Raw genomic sequence first — 21,135 nt, forward strand, 5'->3', positions numbered from 1 at the left:
CCCTACTCCTGCTGGCCACACTATTTCTGATACAGGCCAGGATGCCGTTGGCCTTCTTGGCCACCTGGGCACACTGCTGGCTCACATTCAGCCGACTGTCGATCCACACCCCCAGGTCCTTTTCTGCGGGGGAACTTTCCAGCCACTCGTCCCCAAGCCTGTAGTGTTGCATGGGGTTGCTGCGGCCAAAGTGCAGGACCCGGCACTTGGCCTTGTTGAACTTCATCCGGTTGGCCTCAGCCCATCGATCCAGCCTGTCCAGATCCCTCTGCAGAGCCTTCTGATCCTCCAGGAGATCAACACTCCCTCCCAACTTGGTGTCATCTGCAAACTTGCTGAGGGAGCACTCAATCCCCTCATCCAGATCATCGATAAATATATTAAACACGACCGGCCCCAAAACTGAGCCCTGGGGGACTCTGCTTGTGACCGGCCGTCAACTGGAGTTCGCTCCATTCACCACAACTCTCTGGGCCCGGCCATCCAGCCAGTTTTTTACCCAGGGAAGAGTGTGCCTGTCTAAGCCACGAGCCACCAGCTTCTCCAGGAGAATGCTGTGGGGAACAGTGTCAAAGGCTTTACTGAAGTCCAGGTAGACAACATAGACAACAACAACAGCATTGGAAGTAGCCTGTTATGTGAAATTATTTGCCTTTATAAAGAAAATGTGAGGGGTTTTTCAGTGTTTGATAAGGCAGTAAATTCTGGCAGCTATTCATTTGTTGGACGGGAATGCCTTTGTCATGTGGGATGGATATCTGAACATTAGACGATGAGTATGCTTTGAAAAGATGTTAATGGACTGTGACTCTTCTGTCTCTCTAGATTTGTATGGTCCTTGGGGAAGGAGTGTAAGTGTAAATGAATTCATTTTTAAACTCAGGATTGAGGGAGGTTTATATGCACCCTGCGGTGCACATGTATTGTAGGGTATATGAGCAAGACAAAACGTCGATGCAGTCAAACTTGGCCTGTTCTTTAGCCCCAATTCCACCGCTTACAAGACAGAACAACTGGATTTCACTGTGTAATATGAGGAAAATACTTATGCATTCAAGAATCCCACTTTTCCCATTTTCAAAATGTGAGCAATGGTAACAAACAGCCTATGATTAAATAAACAGTTGATTAGATAAAACAGGGGACTTAAAGAAATGATCAAGAGCAGCTTCTGATGAGATGATAATTCTCAACATTTGCTGGTCATCTTGTTCTGTCGTGCCAAAGGGGTTATGGGTTTGAAAGGAGCAATTAATTGCTAGTGGAGTTGAGCTTTGTAAGAATCCCTCTTTGATTCTCATATGTGAGCATACACATGTGGCCTCTTGACCACAGGATGAAGTCAGCCTGTGGCTTTCTGCCTTCGTTTTAGTTTGACAGGTCAGAGTCAAACCCACCAAAAAAATCACTCTCAACTGTTAATTGAGACTTATTTGATCTCAACCTCCCCAGATGGTCATCACTCTTCAGAAAAATTGTATCCCTGAGATTGCCAGTTACATTTCACATTTCATGGTGGGACTGGAAACATCGGAGCTCCTTGGCAAGAGCTGGAAGCAGAGGCAATATTAGGGATTTAATACCTTTTGGGGAACTCCTTCTCAGATGAAAGATCATCCAAGTACCCTTGGTGATATCATGTCTCTGGTAATATCAGTGAAAGAACATTGGTACTTTTTGTTAGGCAACACATTCAAAAATATTTTACAAGCTTTCAGGTTAACATTGTTTTGTTATTTTATTCATAGCAGTTTTGACAAGATCAGGCATTACCATTTTTAAAAAATAAATGACATTAACAGAACAGCATTTAGTAACTTAGGAAAATGATTCATGGTTTAGCAGACAAAATAGCCTGGGAAGATGTCCAGATGCTGTAGAAATTGTTGCTGCTGCTGCTGTGAACAAGGAACACTGCTGAAAATATTTTTTAAAAAATTAATAAGATGCAGATGATAAGGCCTGTACATAAATGCAATGTAAATACTATTGAAGCATTTAATTATATTATTTTGATTTATCGCAATGGATTTTGCATGGGATGAAAATTTCATGTAAAAAACTAAAATATTTGCCCTGTTTTTTTAAGACACAGTTTGCAGATCTAATGGTATTAACAATGAGGGGGACATTCCTAGGCGAAAGTGAAGTCCTGCACTCTCCCCATGTTAGCAGCTCCTTCAGGCAACTTCATCCACACATCTGACAACTTCAGTGTCCAGAAAATATATCTTTATATAAAACGGTCTTGAACAAACCAACTGTCTGTTGCTGTCAGCTCTTTCTTTTCTTTTTTTTTCTAATTCCTCAGCATCACTGTGGAGCATCTCTCCAAGCTAAAGAAGATCCTGATCTGCTGACAGCTTGGGCAGAGGAACGGCATCATTGAGCCGTGCCGGGGTGGGAGTGGAGAGACCCTGAGAAGTGATGGAGGCACCAATCCGCTGTGCCTGGCACATGGCATCCTGAGCTGGGAGGGAGGATGCCTGAGATGCCAGCAGCCTCCCAGATGCAGGAGCCCCAGCTGTGCCTTCCCCGTGTACTGCGTGGGGTGCTGCAAATCTGCCTCTCGGGTACAGAAAGCTCCTCACAGACATTGTAGGACCAAGGACGGAAGGAGATATCTTTTCGGAGAGAGCAGTGATGATTTCATAAGTGCCAGCCTTGGTTCTTCCCATACAGCCAGCAATATGATGGTCCCTGACATTTTATAGCATCAGATTATGGGACTGAGGATGAGGATTCTCACTACTTGCTTTTGAACCTAAAACCCTTGCTTAGGCTGCACACCAGGCTGTTATTTTACTTCTTTTTTTGGCTTATAGATTAAAAATTCCATATTTGTGAGAATATCTCTAAAAACAGTGGGCTGGGTCACAAACCAGATAGTGAATAATTACTAATTAATCAACCATCAGACTAATAATGGGCCTTCAGTTTTGCCAACAAACCCCACTACTAAATCGCTCCCTCATTACCAATAACTACCAATTTAGAGGCCGTGTTATTGCACTAGTTTTATTAATGTCACATTCAGAAGGCTACTGTAGCAATAAACTGGCATAAGGCTGTAAAAAGAGGGTTGCTGTACATATTAATAATGTATTTTATAGTGCAGTTTAATATTCTGAATCCAAGCTGCCTTGCTTTATAATCAGAAGAGGAAAAAAGCAAGCCGATCAATCATCCTTTACCTATTCTTACAGCAGCTAGCTGACTGGAGTCATGGTGATATATGTGGGGATAATATCTTGTTACAAAAATCTTGTTATTAAGCAACACTATTAGTTCTAATTTGTTATAATGCCTTATAATAAGCTTAGTAATATGTTTCTAAATGATTTATAAGGTTTCCTTTTTTTAAGCAGGAGATGTCCGCGGTCACTCCAGGAGACGTGCTTCGTGGCTAATGAGGAGCTGGGAGGGAAGTGGGGCTCTTTGAGCAAGAGGCTAGCACTCCCGTTACGCGGGCTTAGTCCAAGGTTGGGCACAATCCTTCCTCCAGGTCTTCTCCTTGTGGGAAAACCAGCATCCCAGATGCTAAAGCTATAGTGACCACAGAGCAGCCAGGAAACTATTGTTGGATTTCCCCATCCTGGCTCTGCCCTAGAAGCCTCTTATTTTCACCTTAGACGAGATAGTTGAGTCTCAATCTGCAAACATGCAGAAATCTGTACAATTTAGGGGTTTAAGCACCTCTATGGGTTTAGGTCTTTGTCCTTGCTCTGTAAAACAGGCATATTTTATAGCATTTCCCTACGACAACAGGGTGATGAAGGAAGATGAATTAAAAGTTGCAATATACTCAGATAATATGATGAGAGAGCCCAAAGAAATACTTAGGAGGAAGAGTCTTTGCCTTTGCTCCATAAATCCATTGCCTTCCCTGTCTCCATACTGACCACTAGTGGTCTTAGTTTAGCTGCTATTAAATGTACACTCCTGGCTTTGTGTCCTCTGGGAAGGAGGGATGAAGAGCTCCTGGGAATATTCAGTTGCAAAGAGACTTGGTCAGATTAGGTTGATGGTACAACATGGGCAGCTTGCTCTGACCATCCTTATTGCAGAACTGCTTGGGAGCTGCGGCAAGGACACCGAGGCAATAAGACATGTCTGCTGACCAAGCATGGTCAATTCAATGGCATAACATAAGCAGCATCCTCAGGGTCAACCCTTGCTCCACATTTAACACCTTGTTGTTATGGGATCAGATGGCTGAACCAGTCCTGCTGAAAGCTGGTTGTGGAATATCATGTATGTGACTCTGCTCTTTCCCTTCTGATCTTCCTGGCCTGGAAAAGGAAGATTTCTTGTTCTGTCAGTCACAGCTGTAAATCAGAGTTACCAGCCAGAGGGCAATTGGCCCAGGCAGATGGACCACCCAAACCATGGTGAGGAAGAAAATTATCAGCCTTGGGAGATGTTCATGACTCCCCTCACCGCTGGCAGCTTAGCTTCAGCTGGGGCATCAGAGAGGTGAGAATGGGAGGAGGCGGCACAACAAAGCACGCCGAAGGGATAAGCGTAGATTTGCACTTAAAACCTTGACACCCAGCCAAGAGCTCTATTTTTCCCATCACAAGATGATTGTTCCTGTGTGCCATGTAAGCGATGGGCTTTTAACTGTAGCTGCAGCCATTAATTTAACACAAAGGACGGCACTTCAGTTCCTTCCCAGTGGAACATATCGTTTGAGTCTAATGACTCTGATTATGGTCCCCACTTGCTGGTGATGAACAGGGCTCTTCCCCTTACAGTAAGGTCAGGAACAAGGCCAGAAGGCTTCAGCGTCAAGGTGTATAACTGTGATTTTATAACTACCATGAAGGTTTGTAATCTGGACTAGGTCTTCAAGTAAGTTGGCTTCAAATTAGAGATAGATAGGACCAAAAGACACCTGGAGTCAAGCCCAGGGACGGATTCTCACTTGGTGTAAATCGATGCAGTATAACTTCCATTTGATGGTGTTTACAGTGCTCTATCCTTGTTAAGGACTGCTGACTCCCATATTTGACTAAGATGAAGTACAGCCCAGCTAACACTTGCACTCCTTGCCAAGCTTCTCGCTGACCAGGCACACTGAAATGTTTATGGAAAAGTTACAGAGGTCCTATTAAATAGAGATAATTTTCTTTGTTATAGTGAAAGGGGTTGTTTACTGTCCTGTTGCAATGGTACTTAGCAGAAGCTGGATGAAAAGATTGCAAAACCATCACCCTGGGGAAAGTACCAGATAATCACCCTGTTAAACGTGTGCTTTGTATCATAGTTTAGCTACTTTACACATTACTTTTCTAAGCATCTCTTAACTGCATTGGATAATTCATTAAAATAACATTCTTAGTGGCTGCATAGATCACTTCTGTTAGATTTACCACACTGTATCGCTTTGCTGTTGACTAAAAGCAATTCCCATTCAACTGGCTTATTTTAACTGAATGGTTGAGGTTTATCTGCTCTATGGTCACATTTCACAGAAGCCTAAACTTCAGCAGGGACAAGAGGAATGTCCTCCAAAGCTGTTGAAGATCCTCTGGAGGTATGTTTTCGTGGGGAGAGACCAGGAAAAGGAATATTACCAGAAAGTCTTTGCTTGTATGGAAATACCTCATCCTACCCATGCTGTATAGGTAACTGTGCAGCTTCCCTATCCGCCCCCCACCACTTGCAGTTTGCTTGGGGCTGGTGGCTTTGCAGCTTTATTTGCTCAATGAGTTGCTAAATCAGGGCATAGCTGAGTGCTACGAGGTGACTCTCCCATGGGAGACAGATCTGTTCCCATAGGGACAGATCCTGGCTCCTTCATGCCACCAGAAGAAAGTGAACCTGGATCAAAATCTAATTTAAAAAGGAAAAAGATGAAGGCTGTGCTGTTATTAAAGGCAAATGCCTGCAGATCTCTGAGGATATAGCTGTTGTCTAATGGAAGCAGCTAATAAACTGAAAAAGCCACATAAAGGGAAACAATCCATTATTTATATGACAGGTAAACTGCGTAAAGACTCCTTATCAAGTTAACATTCTGGGTCAGATACTTGCTCTTCTAATCTCCAAAAAGTCTAATAAATAGTCAGACAGAGATTTGTTTTTTATTCAGTATTTCTATTAGCTAGGTGAGCACCTGCCATTTCCCGAAGAGTTGCACTCTGCATAATTTACACTACCACTGGGTTGTTTGGCAATATTGCTTCTCAAAGAGGCTACTGACAATAAATTAGAGCTTTTCAGTGATTTAGACATTTTTATATGTTTCTAATCTCTCCCCCCCCCCCCCCCTTCATTGTCAACAAATTCAGTATTTGTTACACTGTCAAGGTTCTGGTGCTTTTCTTTCTTTATTGTTGTATATTCTGTGTTTTACTGGAGTGCTCCATTGCTCCTCGTGTGACACAATAATCATACCTTTCTGCTGGATATGGCACTTCTCTGAAGATCTTAAAATATTTTGAAAACTTTCATTAAGTCCCTAATTACACATACTGTAATGTCAAGCTAGATCCTTAAGGCATTTTTTCCAAGTTCTGGTGAGACATCTGCACTCAGATTGATGAATTTGGATTAAAAAAAATCATCTGCCCAGTTAAGTGCTTGTAAACTCAGGCTTTTGTGGGTGAATGGTCTTGTTAAGAAGGTACAAAATAGGACAGGGAAAGACCTTAGTAGGTTATTTAGTCCATTCCCACCTAAATCCATTGCATATAGACCAATCCTGGCAGACATTGGTCTAACCTGTTCTAAGTTCTCTAGAGGCAGGAATTGGTCCCCAGACACAGTACGTTCCAGTGTTTCAGGGTTTTCTAAAATCTTTCTGCATTTAAACCAACTGTTTCTTATTAAACCTGTAATAGTCAAAAGAAGAATTTATTCTACTCTTTTACGTGTTTAAGGATTGTCATCGAGTCCCCCTTCAGTTGTCTCTTCTGTAGATCAAACAGCATTATCTTCCTTCCCTCCTTGAAAGCTGCACTTCCCAGATCTTTCACCATGCTTCTCCTTTCAAGTTGGTCTAGACTGTCAATATTTCCAACAGAGGACTCCAACAGAGGCCTGAGAGGCATTGAACGAAGCAAAAAGAGGTGCAATCACCTCCATTACTCTGTTCCCCATCTTGAGAACAGGTCCAGAGTTATCCTCTGCTTTTCTAGCTTAGAGGGAAGGATCAGCAGGTTAAACACTGTCTCTTACCTCTTCTTTGTATACTGTCTACATTAAGGAAACCATAATTGGCTGAAGTTGCTAAGCATTACAGATATACAAATAAAAGGACACTAGGACTGCAGAACTCCTTTTGGGACATTGAGTCCTTTCTCCATAGTTACTCCAGACCTTTATTGTTCCAATGATTCCAAACCTTCGCTTAACTGTGGGCCTAAATTTACTCATGGTCAGTGTATAGCTAACTGGTTTTCTGCCAACTTTATCCATTACCCTGAGCAGTTCTCAAACAGTTCTATAAGAGCATATACCAAAGTCACTCCAGATTCCTCCACTAGCTTCTACAACTTTTTATCAGATAGAGCTACCTGAAGCGACTTAGGTTTTGGCCCCTAGACTGAACACTTCTGAATGGAAAATACCATTGCTTCCTTAGCTGGTAATGACTAACCCTAAAAGATATCAAGCACTGTCCCAAGATTCACAGCTCTCAATAACTACTTAAATAGTCAACAGCTGAGAATGTTCAAAAAAGCATGTAAAAATGCCATAATTGAAGTTGACAGATGTTTTAGATGATGTTCTAGATGTTTCAGGTGTTCTTAGAAGTTGTGACTATCCTCAACTTTTATAAATGTTATGTAGGAAGTAGTGTGTACCTATTTATTATTCTATGGTAAAAGATTTGTTTATGGTATAAATGGTCTTCGGATGGGATCAGCATGTCTGTCAGGGCTCCACGGTAAGGTCTAAGAGATAACCTAAGGAGAGAACTCTTGCTTTGTTTTCTGGATTTAAAAAAAAGAACGTCTCACACCTTCAGTCTTAGAAATGGGTTTATAAAAAAAAAAGTAACTCTCTATAGGAAGAGTAAATCATGGATATTTTAGGTGGGATATTTGCTTTGATGTTATTTCAACAGTTTTGAAGCAAGTATAAAAAGTACAAGTGCACACAAACACACATATATCTTACACATCTACACACACAAACACCCACCTCCACACTCACCTCCACAAGCAGCAGACTTAAGCTAAAGAACTTTAAAATTTCTGGTGAAGCACTCAAAGGTTGGGTGATTTCTTTACATCTTTTCTTAAGGATCCTTAAGCACTCTTCATGTAGTCCTTTTTGGATTTGCTTTTTAATTACAGCATTATGAACACTTTTTTATTATTCAGTGAGCAAATTAAATAAGAACTATTATATGATGACATATAAGTTAACTGAACCGAACTGCAAGAGCTGAGGTTTGTCACGTGAGAATAAAAACTTGAGAAATCTTCCATTCGAGATTTTTTAACTTCTTTATAAGAGGTTTTCTTGGATGTGGTCTGAATGGGGTAAGTTCTGATTTTTGGTTACTCATTCATAGGGCTTTTACCTTGCAAGTTCACCCCTTAGATCTCAAAAAAGTTCATATCCTTCCCTCCATTAAATAGAGAAGCAGACCAATGCACAGCACAAGGCAAGAGGCTTGCACAAGATGACAGAGCAGATCCACAGCAGAAGGAGGTGTTGAACTGACCTCTGCTGACAACTGTTCACTGGAGTTCTGCAAATGTTTGAAATTTCATCTCTGAACTAGTAAAAAGTGCTGCATTCGTTCTGTGCTACAAGCATGAAGCAGTTCTCCGTGGGATGCACTCTCTGCTGGGAGATCGCAGGATGTTTTTGCAGGAACAACAGCCCTGATGCTTTCATAACTCTTTTCTGTATACAAAACCCCTTTGAGCCTACAGTCTTATCATCCAAGAATACCTCCATGAGTGCCAATACTCTATACAGGGTAGGGGGGAAGACACAGATGTTTTTTCTATTTGCAGTTGATCTAAAACATATTGGTAAATCTCAGTGTTTTACATGGGAAGGTTTGTTCTGTAATGTAAGAGTGTTTGTCCGTATTTCAGCTGGGGCATGAAAAACACAGGCATCTGGTAGAGTTTTAAATGCCCCCTGCATGCTGCTCTGGAAGGGCATAGGTCCTCCATACGTCCTGTCTCAGCTCCAGCCTCATGTGGGTGCCTTGTACAGCCGAAGGCATTTCATATGCCCCCAGATACTTTGCTTAGGTAGCTGGATTGAACCCTGGGAGAAAGCAGCAGCAATGCCATTGTGGCCCATGAGAGGTTTTCTGCTGGCTTTCAGGGTCAGGGTTTTGTGCAGAGCAACAGCAAGTGGACCTCAGGTTTAATGCTAGAAAACGGGGAGTGATTTGCTACTGGCTGCTTTACTTCTCCGTGACACAAAAGCTGGTGTGTCCCTGACTGTGTTATCTGTACCCAGGTGGTTTCTCCAAGAGTTCAGCTTGCATCCTTGGAGGATGAAGAGCCTGAGGCTGCCTGAGGCTGTGGTGGCTGGGAGGGACCATCCCCAGCAATGGCCATGGTCTTCCCACCCCCAGTCCTTTGCCCAGTGCCAACGGTGGGACCCTGGCATCCTATCCAAGGCAGGGAGCTCCTGGCCACTCCCTTGTCCTGGCACCTATCCATCATGTGGGGCTGGTACAAGTCATAAAGACAACAGCAAGAACAACTGGTGTGAAGAGAGCACAACCAGAAGTGGGGCTGGGGAAAGTCACTGTGTATCAAAGGGGCACCTTTGAGTCTGTTACCCAAATTACTTCTTAGTGACAGATCATTGCATTCGCGTGGGACAGTGAAAGTCAATGCAAGTCAGCGTGCTGAACTCTGCAACGTGTTTCAGAGAGCAGATTATTTGTAATCCATGGCCCAGAAACTCTGGCTGTCATTTCCTGAGATGTTGTTGCAATTCTCATGAGATAGTAGGGTGACTCTGATGGTGATATAAGGGTAATTTGGTCTTAGAGCTTGGGTCCCCTGCAGGCATCTGATCATGTGAGAGACATGGGTTACTTTTTATGACAGATGAGTTTATAACTTGAGAAAAGAAGTGAAAGAACATGAGCATTAGAAGCAAAAAGCAGAGGGTAAATAAAAAGAAAATACTACTTAAAATGCAAAAATATCATAACTTTTAAGCTACTAATGTTTCTTAGGAGCTCATGACTTCTGAATACATTAACAATAATAAAGCGTCTTCTCTGATAGCAAAAATATTTTCTCCCTTGCAAATATCCCTGTCCTAAAGCACAGATTTATTTGTAGAGTGGTTTCATAGTAGCTTCAAAATATAAGGTTTTTCTGCTTAAGTCTATAAGCTCTGTCTGTTTCAGTGCTGGGGGAAGAAATCACAGTTTAATTAATTTTTTAAATAAGAAAATGCTAAATTCATAGAGACAAAAAAAATTATTCATTCAAAGCTCTTTAAGAATGAGTTGTCATTTCAACTAAATGCTAAAACTAAAGCAGAGGTATAAATGGCTTGGATTTTGGGTCCACAGCTAATTTAATCCTCCTATTTAGTTTAGGGAAAAAAAAGCTCTAACAGCTTGATTTACATATAATTCCTCCTGCTGTAATGCAAATGAATCGCTGCCAACAGACCAATACTCATGAACAAGATGACAACAATTAACCAGTCTGCCCTGTGCGAAGCACAGGACCTGAAAATGCCTCCAACAAATGCCCAGATCTTCAGGTGCTCTGAACTAATTCAGTGTGGCCCTACTTTCTATTCCTTCTAGAAACTGCAGATCTTTCCTTATGTATTGTCTAACCTCCATCAGAGACTCAACAAAAATAAGCCTGTTCACCACCCAGTACCTGTTACTCTAGAATATGTTCTGAGAGTAGTAGCAGTTTTCATTCCCATGTTGCTCAGAAATTAAGCAGGAATGTGTATGAAGGGGAGGAAGGGGAAGGTGTGTGCATCTGTATATTTAAGTAATCAAAACTGTAATTACTTTACAACATGGTTATGAATTTGCTTATTTTACTCTCATGTCATTGTCATGATTTCAGCAGGGTTATCCCAGATTTATACCATCGTAAATGATAGCAGAAATCTGGCCCTGTCTGTGCACGTGTGTGTACATATACACCATCATTTTCTCCATCTCTCTCTCTCTCTATCTTCTCTCTCTCTCACACATACACACACACAAGTATTTTCTAGCTCTGTTTTGTGTTTTCTTATGCAGCAAGGCTGGTTGTGCTTGTATTGCACCAGTTCTACTATGATGATGAAAAATAAGAATATAGACATCAGACTACTATATACAAACATAGAATACACAGGTATATTTGCATCCAGTCCTCAGGATGCAATCATAGCTATCCCTACACGCTGCCATATGATGAAACACAACATATGGCAACTTAATCATAACAGTAAATAAAAGTAATTTTCTGTGTCAGTAGAAAAAGAGGAGCCACCACACATAATCTGTATTTGTCTCATGCCATAAAGGAGGCAAAGAAAGCTGCAATGGACATTGATGGACTAAAAGACTCCAATGACATATTTTCTTCTTCCATTTAAGATGTAGGAGGGTTGGCTGCTTTTCTGATCCTTTCTGTCTCAGACCACAGTCTTTCTGTGGCTGAGGATGAGACACATTTGTGAGTTCTGCGGGGAGCCAAGGAAGAAGGTTTCTGTAGTCAGAGCAGGGGCACGTAGTGGAAATTGTCCCCTGAGTCCCACCACTCCACATGGGGTTGCACAAGAGGGGAAGAGCCCTTGAGCCCTGAGAAAAAAAGTGATGCCTCCTCCATCAGTCCATGATGGTCCATCCCTTCTTCAGAAGCTCCAAAGACCATACCTGGTCTTCACTCGTGGCCGACATCCTACAGGTCAGTGCCCACAAGTTAGAGGCTGGTTTGATCCCAGGAGCAAAAAGGTTTCCACCCTTCAGCTAATTTGCAACTGAAAACCATGGGCCTCTTTGCTTCCAGTAGATACAGGCTGGTTTGATATCTTTTCCACTCCACTAAGATTTCCAGAAATGGGTGCTTGATATTAAACTCTTTAAATTCATGTTGGCTAGATATTTGACTGCCCTGATTTTTGAAAGTAGATTGCTGCTAGTTCTCACCAAGGCTCGATTCACTTTGATAGGGGTCACTAATTATGAAGCTTTACAACGGGATTTTAGGAGTTTATTTTCAAAAACCCAGCCTAAGCCTGATTCTGCTTCCAGGGAGAGCCATGGAGCAGCTTTGGGGCCTAAATAAAATCCAGTCATCAAGCCCAGTAGATACCCACAACAAATCCAAGCTGACAGCTGTTTTCTCCAGGGCTAAATTTGTACCAAAGAGTTTAGGAAACATAAGCAACTAATCATCTCATCCTGAGAAAAATTAGTTAAGTATGAAAGGATTAAAGGAACCCTGAAAACTGAGAGGAAAAGTAAAGAAGCTTTTCATAAAACATCTTTTTTGATACTCAGTAGAGTTTTCTTCAGTAGGAAATGTTGTCCAGTTGTATTAAAGTCACTACCTGTTCTGCAAGAAGCACACCTCCTCTGTAAAGAAGGGTAAAACTCACATGCTGCTCTGGAAAAAATGCAAATTTGGGGGGATTCATACAACTTTCCTTCACTTAGCCAGGTCAGTACTGAGATTTTACTTGGTATTTAGTCTTCCTCAGTGCAAGACAAGACACAAAAATGCCCTCAAACAACAGAGCCTGCATTGTCATCCTTCTAACCCCACTTTTCGTTTTTTTGCAAAGAGAAAAAGCTCCTTTCTCTATTAGGTAACCTCTGCCAAAATGGAATACCAGAGCTGGGACACACCAAGGAATAATGATATCTCACTTCTCTGTGCAGGGAGCTAAATTTAGGGCAGTCTGCATTATTCTATTAACCTCAGGTCTATGGGGTGCTAGGGTATGGAGACTGAAAGGTCTACAACACACTTCCTAGCATAGAGGTCTAACTAAAGGTAGTATTTCATAGATCACAAGGGCCAAATTACACAATAGTCACATCTACCTGCAACAAGGTATTAACCAGAGTAGCTCCTCTGCCTTCAGTAGAGCTGTGGCAGTCAGTATCAGGTTGGCATCTGCACTCACAAATAAGTTTTTAATTAGGACTGATCAAAAACTAGTATTTCCAGGTCATGGTCTTCCCAGATAAACTATTTCTTCCAAGATACAGTTCAGCTGGCAGTGTGGCAGGCACTAGATCATGGGAGGAAAGACACAGAGGAGAAGAAGAAACCAAAAGCAGAGGTCCAAGATTGTTGGCGTTGGTGCAGCTTAACAGTGATGTGACCCATAATGAGTTATTTCATTTTCCTTTACCATGGACTTACGTGGAATTAAGCAAAATTGATGATTATTCAGGAGCATATACAGATATTGCAAAAGGAACATTTCTTGTCCAACACATACAATCTCAGCCCATTTTACAATGTAATTGTGAATAAAAGTAAAGCAGCATACCCAGTGCCAACAAGACAGGAGCAGTATGGCAAGCAAACTCATTCTGTGATGTGAAGTAGGTAATGGGAAGAGGATATGAGGTTTTGTCTCCGTGTTATTACCCTTCTCGAGTGTAGGAGCTATGCTCACCCTTGTTGCACACCCCTGGGCTCCAAGTGCCTACACAAACACTCTCACATGATAAGGCCTGTTTTCTGACCTCAGTCTGTCAAGTGTGAGATACGGCTTTACATTCAACAAGAGGTTTTCAGAACTGATGTTGAAGTAGTTTGAAGTCGGTCTGTCGCCACACGTTAAGATGTCAACCCTATGATAAAACCAGGGCAGCGTCCCAGTGCGCTGCTGAGATTCAGTGAAGATAACAGGCTGTAAAGCATTTTGGCATGTCATGATTGCTTATGCCACGTATGAAGATCAGGCTGAGCATTGTGCATGCTGCACAGGTTGTAGAAGAGACTTTTAACTCCAAGTCTTTAGGGCTGAGCTCTTTTCAAACTCAGACTGAAGTCAGAATAATCTTTGCCTGGCGTACTTTCTGCTGATTCTTCATCCATATGCTTTCCCAACTTTTAAGTGCCTGGCTTTGCAACCTCAATAATGTTACTGCTTTGGCTGTATTTTTCAGAGGGCTATGTAATATATATTAGACATTTGAGAACATCTGATGCATATAGAAACTGATGCACTAACAAGTCCAGAAGGAAACCCGGGATCCACAGATCATTGACTGTATTTTCCAGCCTGATAATCTCCCTGAAAGACAGAGAAATAATGGGTAAAAATATTTTTAGCATACAGGTAAATTTTATTAAATCTTGGCCAATCTCTGTGACAACTTTGCAGTATATTTTGTGTACTACAGTGGAGGATCAGGGAGTGTTCACAGTGTGTCTTGGCTACATTCACTGCTCCTCAAGGTCCTGCTCCTCAACTGTACTGGCAGAAGGGCCGTCAGGAGCACCAGTAGTGGAGATCTGATTAACTCAAGTGTACTTGTTTCCTATCTAGACAACTTCAGTGTCTAAGGCACACTTTAACCGTTAGACTTCAAGGAAAAGTAACCATTTGTCTTACATACCAGAAATCACAGTGCATCACATGTAGTGGCAGTCCAAGCTGTGCTTCTGTCCCACCCTGCTATTCAAGACCTTGCTCCCAGATGGACATATCAGATTTTCTCTCTCTCATTGTCTAAAAAAACAGTGTCAAAGTTACGTTCAATGCCATTAAACTTACTTATGCTCACATGCAGAACTGCTCAGAAACACTCATCACCATCACCTGCCCCCAGAAATCTGGCTTGAGATCCCAGGGTGACTTCATCATAGACACAAGGCAGAAATGTCTTCCCTGAAAGGCTCCAGACTGATCCTCCCTAATGCCCAGGCTGCTGTGGCACTTAACTCCCCTTGTTAGCACTAGAGACCTGTGAAGACCTTATCTATAGAGATGACAAATTGGTTAGGCCAGGCCTATGTCCCACCAAAGTCTTGTACAACTGGGCATCTGTCTAGAGCAGGGTGGGAGATAGAGCTGAAAGGTGAGTGAGAAATAACAGCAGCCTTTTCTGCTCATTTTGCAGAGAAGGTCTCCACACAGCTCAGCTTTAGGAAGAAAGAAAAGGTTGAAAGGCATCACGAAGAGATATAAGACTAGAAGAGTGTGAAGACCATCTAGTTCCATGGCCATTGTTCTTTTTTTTTTTATTTTATTTAAGACTGTAAATCTCATTAGAGGAGTATAGACTCTCTCATTCGTCTTTGTAGGGCATAAGCCAACTTCTGGCAGCCTGCAGTCAGGAAGAATCTTTCTTTCCCATTTGTCTCCTCCTAGTTTTTCATGCATCCCTCTGCATTTGGCCATTGCCAAAGACAGAAGTAGATGGGCCTCATGGTTCAGTGCAGTGGGGCAGTTCCTCAGACACTGCACCTCTCCTTCTCTTTCTGTATTTTCCCTTCTTTTCACTCTGTTCTGTAGCTGTCTCTCAAACCTTTTCTCTAACTGTGCTAGTAAATCCTCATACCTATCTATAGATGGCAGCAACTTTCCAAATCAGTTGCAGATGCTGATGAACTGGGATGGTCTCTGGCTTCCTACGGACAGAAGTGTTTCACTGCATGAAATAGGTAGCAAACTGTACGTGGATTTAATGGTATGTACAAAGAAGTTCACTCGCTCTTAACGAGGGGGAGATTTTTTTATGTGCTGAAAAGGTTTGGAATGACAGCAGAGACATGCATGGGGGTGGAAGAGGCAGTTGGGGAAAGTGGGTGGATTTCTTTTTTCTGCGATTAGCTGCCAGCTCAGAAACATTTTTTTAAAAAAAAAAAATTGTACTCCCTGCCTGTGATTGTTGCTGGCTCTTAACATATGTCAGGCTCTTATCATTTCATAGCAGCTGGCAAGTTCATGGAGAGCCACCAGGCAGCCCAACGTGGCCAGTAAACAGTTAAGTACAGATGTCCAAATAGATATAACTTCCATTAAACTTTAAATAAAGATAATTTATGCTGAGTAAACAGACGAGTGAGCACATTTGCCCAAATACAGATGGCACTACCTGATAGCAGTGCATTAGAAGGGTCATTAAACAGGGAGGTTCAATAACATAGTACTCAAAGATGGTCTTCTGCAAGGAAAAATAGCTGAGATCAGGGGTATAAAGTTTACCTCAGCATTTATTTTTTTTATGCTTCCTTTTGAATAGCTTGGCAGGTTTGCAGCCTTAATGGGGCGTAAAGTGAAACATGCTTTCTCCTGGAGGGACACCCTTACACCTGTCCATGGAAAAAAATAAATTAAAAAAAAGGAATTGTAATCTGTCTCACTTGGAAACTAGGATGAGTGTGCTCACTTAGAGGCAAGGAGAAGATGTTTCTGAGGCTGACGGCCTTAATCCAAAGTCTGATGGCTTTCGGGAGGGACTCCTACTGCAAGGGGCTTTGCATTTGCCCTGCATCCCCCAGGGAAGGTATGCACTGTCATCACACCCACAGCAACATGTTTTGTCCTGGAACGGGATTATGTGCATGCATTCCTTCCTCCCTCTAACTGCACAGTAGGGACGCAGATTTTTGCTGAGGTCTTCAGTGCTAGCTCTTCAGTAAGGAGAGGAAATTAAGCTGAGGCACCAGATGGTGGGGTTTAGGCACCAGATGCTGAGGTTTTGCCCTTCCTAGGACATTGGGAAGCTTGGTGAAGAATGAAAAGATTGGATCATCTTTAGTATACCTTGTACAGAGCTGTCTGGTCACACTACACCTGCTCATAGCGGACCCGTTGGAATCATGGTCTGCAACAGCATCCTGGACATCAGGAAGGCATCCCTTCCTGTGGGCATCTCAGATGAGCATCTGACTGGCCTACACGCTGTTGAATTCAGTGGCCAAACACTGACAAGGCACAGCAGCACTGACTTCACCTTGGGACAGCTACTACCATCATCACCTATCTCCTGACCTTCTCTGTTTTCACAGTCCACCATGAAGCCCAGGGCATGGCTGTAATAAGGACAGCAAGGCACGAGCAAGGGTTTTGATGTCCTCAGCATGCTCCCTGGCTGCTTCAGCTGTGGAGATGAGGCCAGTTTTTGTCAACAGCAGTAGCATTTAACTGATCCACTGGAGACAGTAACAGGACCCAGTAAAGTACCTATGTTCATAGGTAACTAGTGCCAGTTTCTAGCTGAACTGTCTGTGGCTTTATACTTGCAGTCACCTTTCTGACTTTCACCTATTCTGTAACAACTCTACATGTCTCCTTGCCTGTGATCAACAACAGCCACCTTATTTCAGCTTTGTTTCATCATAGAAAGGAAGGATGGGATTTTTCTTGACTGATTCCTGCCAGTTAACAGGTGGGTGTCCATGCTACGGTTGTCATCTGGGTTCTTTCTGCAGCTGGTGGAGCTTCCCAGGGCAACTCATACCTTGTGAAGAGCTGTGATGAATCACCTCTCAAACTGCCTCTCTCTACTGACTATTGAGAGAGTCCAGATGTCTGCACCAGGCCTGATGCCTCATTTTCAGATGGCTAACATCAGATAAAAGAAATCCAACTCAAAAGGGAGTGTCAGCCGGTCTTTATTACTTTTATTTACTACGTTCTTCTCTCTGCCTCAATTTGGTCCTTGTGGAATAAGGATAACAATATGTTAAATGCTAATGTGACGTCCCGCTGTCTCAAACCTTCTCTTATCCATGGTAAAAGGTTGTCCTGGGGAAGGGAAAGCTGAGTTGTTTGTTCGGTTTACAGTATAACCTACAAGGGAGGGAGAGATGGCAGTACCTTGGGGAAGGTACGGTGGTGATGGTGGGGATGGGAATGCTCCAGAGGTTGCGTGGGTCTCTTTGCTTCACTGCCCACTGGGGCTCCCTGCTCCATTTCTCTCTGATGATGATGAAAAGACCTTGTAGGCAGCTGTGTGCCACAGAACCCCCACGTGCTGCTCCAGCACGTATTTCCACTTCAGATCTTCCCCTTCTTCTTGCAGAGAGAAAACTTGAGCAAAGAGCAACCAGCCTTCCTGCCCGGCTGTCAGGAAGATACCTGGTTTCAGCCCTCAGCCTCCAGAAGCCTTCCTGGGATACCTTCAGTGGGACAACTGGGGGATGTTGTTATTTGGGTATTCCTGGTACACTTTCAGGAATTAAGCCCAAAACTCCTGAGATTTGAGTCCTGCATGTATGAACTTGTTTCCCTTTTATTTATTAAAAAATAATTAATCTTCAAGTATCTGTAGGGTCAAAATCCCCTCTCCCTACAGGATACCCCAGGGCCCTTTTCTAAAAACCCCTGGTTTTGTCTGAACCCATTCATGACATTGACCTACACAAATTCTTTCACCTCCTCTCAACTTTCCTCCCCCACGATTTTGAAATCATTGCTGTTAAAAATGTAATTTCTCATGTGTCAACATCAGATCCCATAAATATTGGGGTTGCTGGCAAGATTCTTCAGCAAGAATATTTATTCATGCTGCTGCAGGCACTGTTGAAACATTTTTGCCCTAAATTCTGTCAATAATATTTAAATTAATGGCAAATGGCTGGGATGAGGCACTGACCAACAGGATTTGATGCTGTATTGAACATTTCCAGCATCGTGTTTTATTCAAAACATTTCCTCCTTCAGGGTGATTACTTCATTTTGTATTTCCTGGCCTCATGCTCATGTCACACCCCAGTTCCTGTAGCTGTCAGATTAAACACTGCTTTATCAGAAGAAATGCCACTGAATTATAAAACTTCTTTGGCCATTTAACACCTTTATCTCTGTCTTTCCTCCGCCAGGATTACTGACGCAGATTTGTCCTGTCCTTACTCTCCCAGCAAACTCTTAAAATGTGTGTAAAGGAGGACTTCCTAGAGAGTATTTTTAACACTTCTTTAGCATGTACACAAAATCTATGTTTTGGTCATGGAAATCTGTGTGCAGGTACAAATGAGCTTTTCATCTGTGAAACACCATAATTTTTAAAGTAAAAATTTCTCATGGATATGTTAACCTTTCCGAATTGGGCTGATTTCTTCCCCATTGAACACAAGTGGGTTGAGACCCTTGCTCATGTGAACCCGTTTCTAGCACCTGAAAGTTGTGCCTTGGAGCTTATACCCTCTTGCTGGAAGCAGGTATAAAACCATTAACCACGATGGAGGTGTCATTCTAGGCCAGAACAAGCTGGGACAAGCTAAAGGAAAACAAATGCCCATTTGTATGGGCCAGAGCGTTCAGAGCATCTCTTTCCCTCATCCAAGGGTTTTTTTTGCTCTTCACACACATGCGCAGAGTGACTCTCCATCGCAGAGCCAAGGGACCCCACTGACACCATGGGGTCACTGCACAGGGTCACAGTCCCATGTAGGGTCTTTTCAGCCTTGGACATGCATCGTTTTTACGATAGCCCCAGCTTGAGAGGGGTGACAGAAGGTGACACACTCTGCTGTGAGGCAGGCTGTGCCAGGTCAGCTGCACAGCTTCTGGCCAGCTCAGAGCATGGCCACAGCAACTGAAATCTGCTTAGAAAGTATCATTCTGTATCTGCCTGTGAAATACCCTGTGGCTGTACCCTGAGATACGGCAGCAGGGAGAGCAGGGGGATTGCACTGACCTAGGCTTGGCTCTTTCATCTGTATGAAAAATGACAGGCAGAGGGTTTACCTCCTTGAAGAGAGACCTACCCCTGAGTCCAGATGAGATTGGATTAGGTCTTAACTTCAAACGCCAGCACTAAGGGGTTATTATATGTAGCAGCCGTCACTGCACCCAACCTGGCTCCTCACACTCAGCTGGTACCATCCCAAACCTCTTGGACATTGCAGTGGCTCCCAACACCCTGACACTTGGAGCAGCTGTTTAACTTGCCTCAGTGATCTGCCACTGGTTTCTGATGAGCTGTGTGTCCTCCCATTCAGACATCTGAACTTCCATGCTGATGTTTGTTGTGTAGCTGCAACAGCTAGATCCAAGGGAATGAGTGGGAGGGAATGGTACCCATACTCAGACTTTGGCTGATCCAACTATAACACTGAGTGAAAGGATTTCAGGTGCTTGGTTCTGCTGTGACCCAGTTCAGCAATCATATGAGATTCATAGATTTGAAGGTCAGAAGAGGTTATTACAATCACTTCATCTGACCTTTTGAAGAAGAGGCCAGAAAATCGCATATATGGTAGGATGTACCATATATGAGCTCCAGCCATCAACTCTGAGCCAGGACCAGCCTTTCCCCCAAGGCTAATGTGTTTTCAAACCTCCAGATTCCTTTCTGAGCCCTTCTTCAAGCTGTGAAGCCTAGCTCTGGCTTTAGGCTTTCCTCAGGTACAGCAATTATTATTCCCAACAGGTATTATGGTCTTTTTGTCTATCATCAGCAGTAATTACTTCTACTTCAGTATCTCTTTAGGGCCTATTTGCGCTAGACTTTGTCAAAATATTTCCTTGTTCCTCAAAAAAAAAATAAAAAGATCATGAGATAGCACTTTCTTAGCCAAGATGAGATGTGTCCATGTTCTGCAGCCAGCACAATCAGTCCCAGACATTCCCATCAAGTGATCCGCGTGCCAAATGTGATGCCTTCCTTTGACTGCTGTGATCATTCTCCTTTCAAGAACAACTGCTGAACAGTCAACTGACTCATTGCCTGCTCTTAGAAAGGTAGTAGACATATACACATGGAAGAGCAAATCAGACAATTGTTCACTAACAGCTTCTAGTATTTGAAATCATAACTACTTGTCCTGACTTGGCATAGTGGCCACCATCTCAGCTCTCTGAAGTATGTGATGGTGGCTCGTGGAGAAGACTCTCAGGGAGACATTGGTGAAGCACTCCTCCATTTGCTGCTTCTTAGATGCCATAGTATTTCTGACACCTTAAATTAAACACCATAAATGCAACCCTCAGGGCTTCTCTATGTAACATAGGACTTGATGACATTTGGACTTGATGATCTTACAGGTCTTTTCCTACATTAGTGATTCTGTGATTCTGTGATGTGACTGTAAGGTGACTTTTTTTAATGAATTTAGTTAAACTGGTGCTCATGGCTATGGGGAAGACGTTGATTTTGGTTTCAGTCAGGCTGTATTTTGATATTTAATCTGGTTTAAATAAAAACAAGTCTTTTGGACTTGGATTAATTAAAACAGTTCAGCCTTGTGGAAGAAA

The sequence above is a fragment of the Gavia stellata genome, chromosome 4 (assembly GCF_030936135.1).
Source record: "Gavia stellata isolate bGavSte3 chromosome 4, bGavSte3.hap2, whole genome shotgun sequence".
Classification (NCBI taxonomy): Eukaryota; Metazoa; Chordata; class Aves; order Gaviiformes; family Gaviidae; genus Gavia; species Gavia stellata.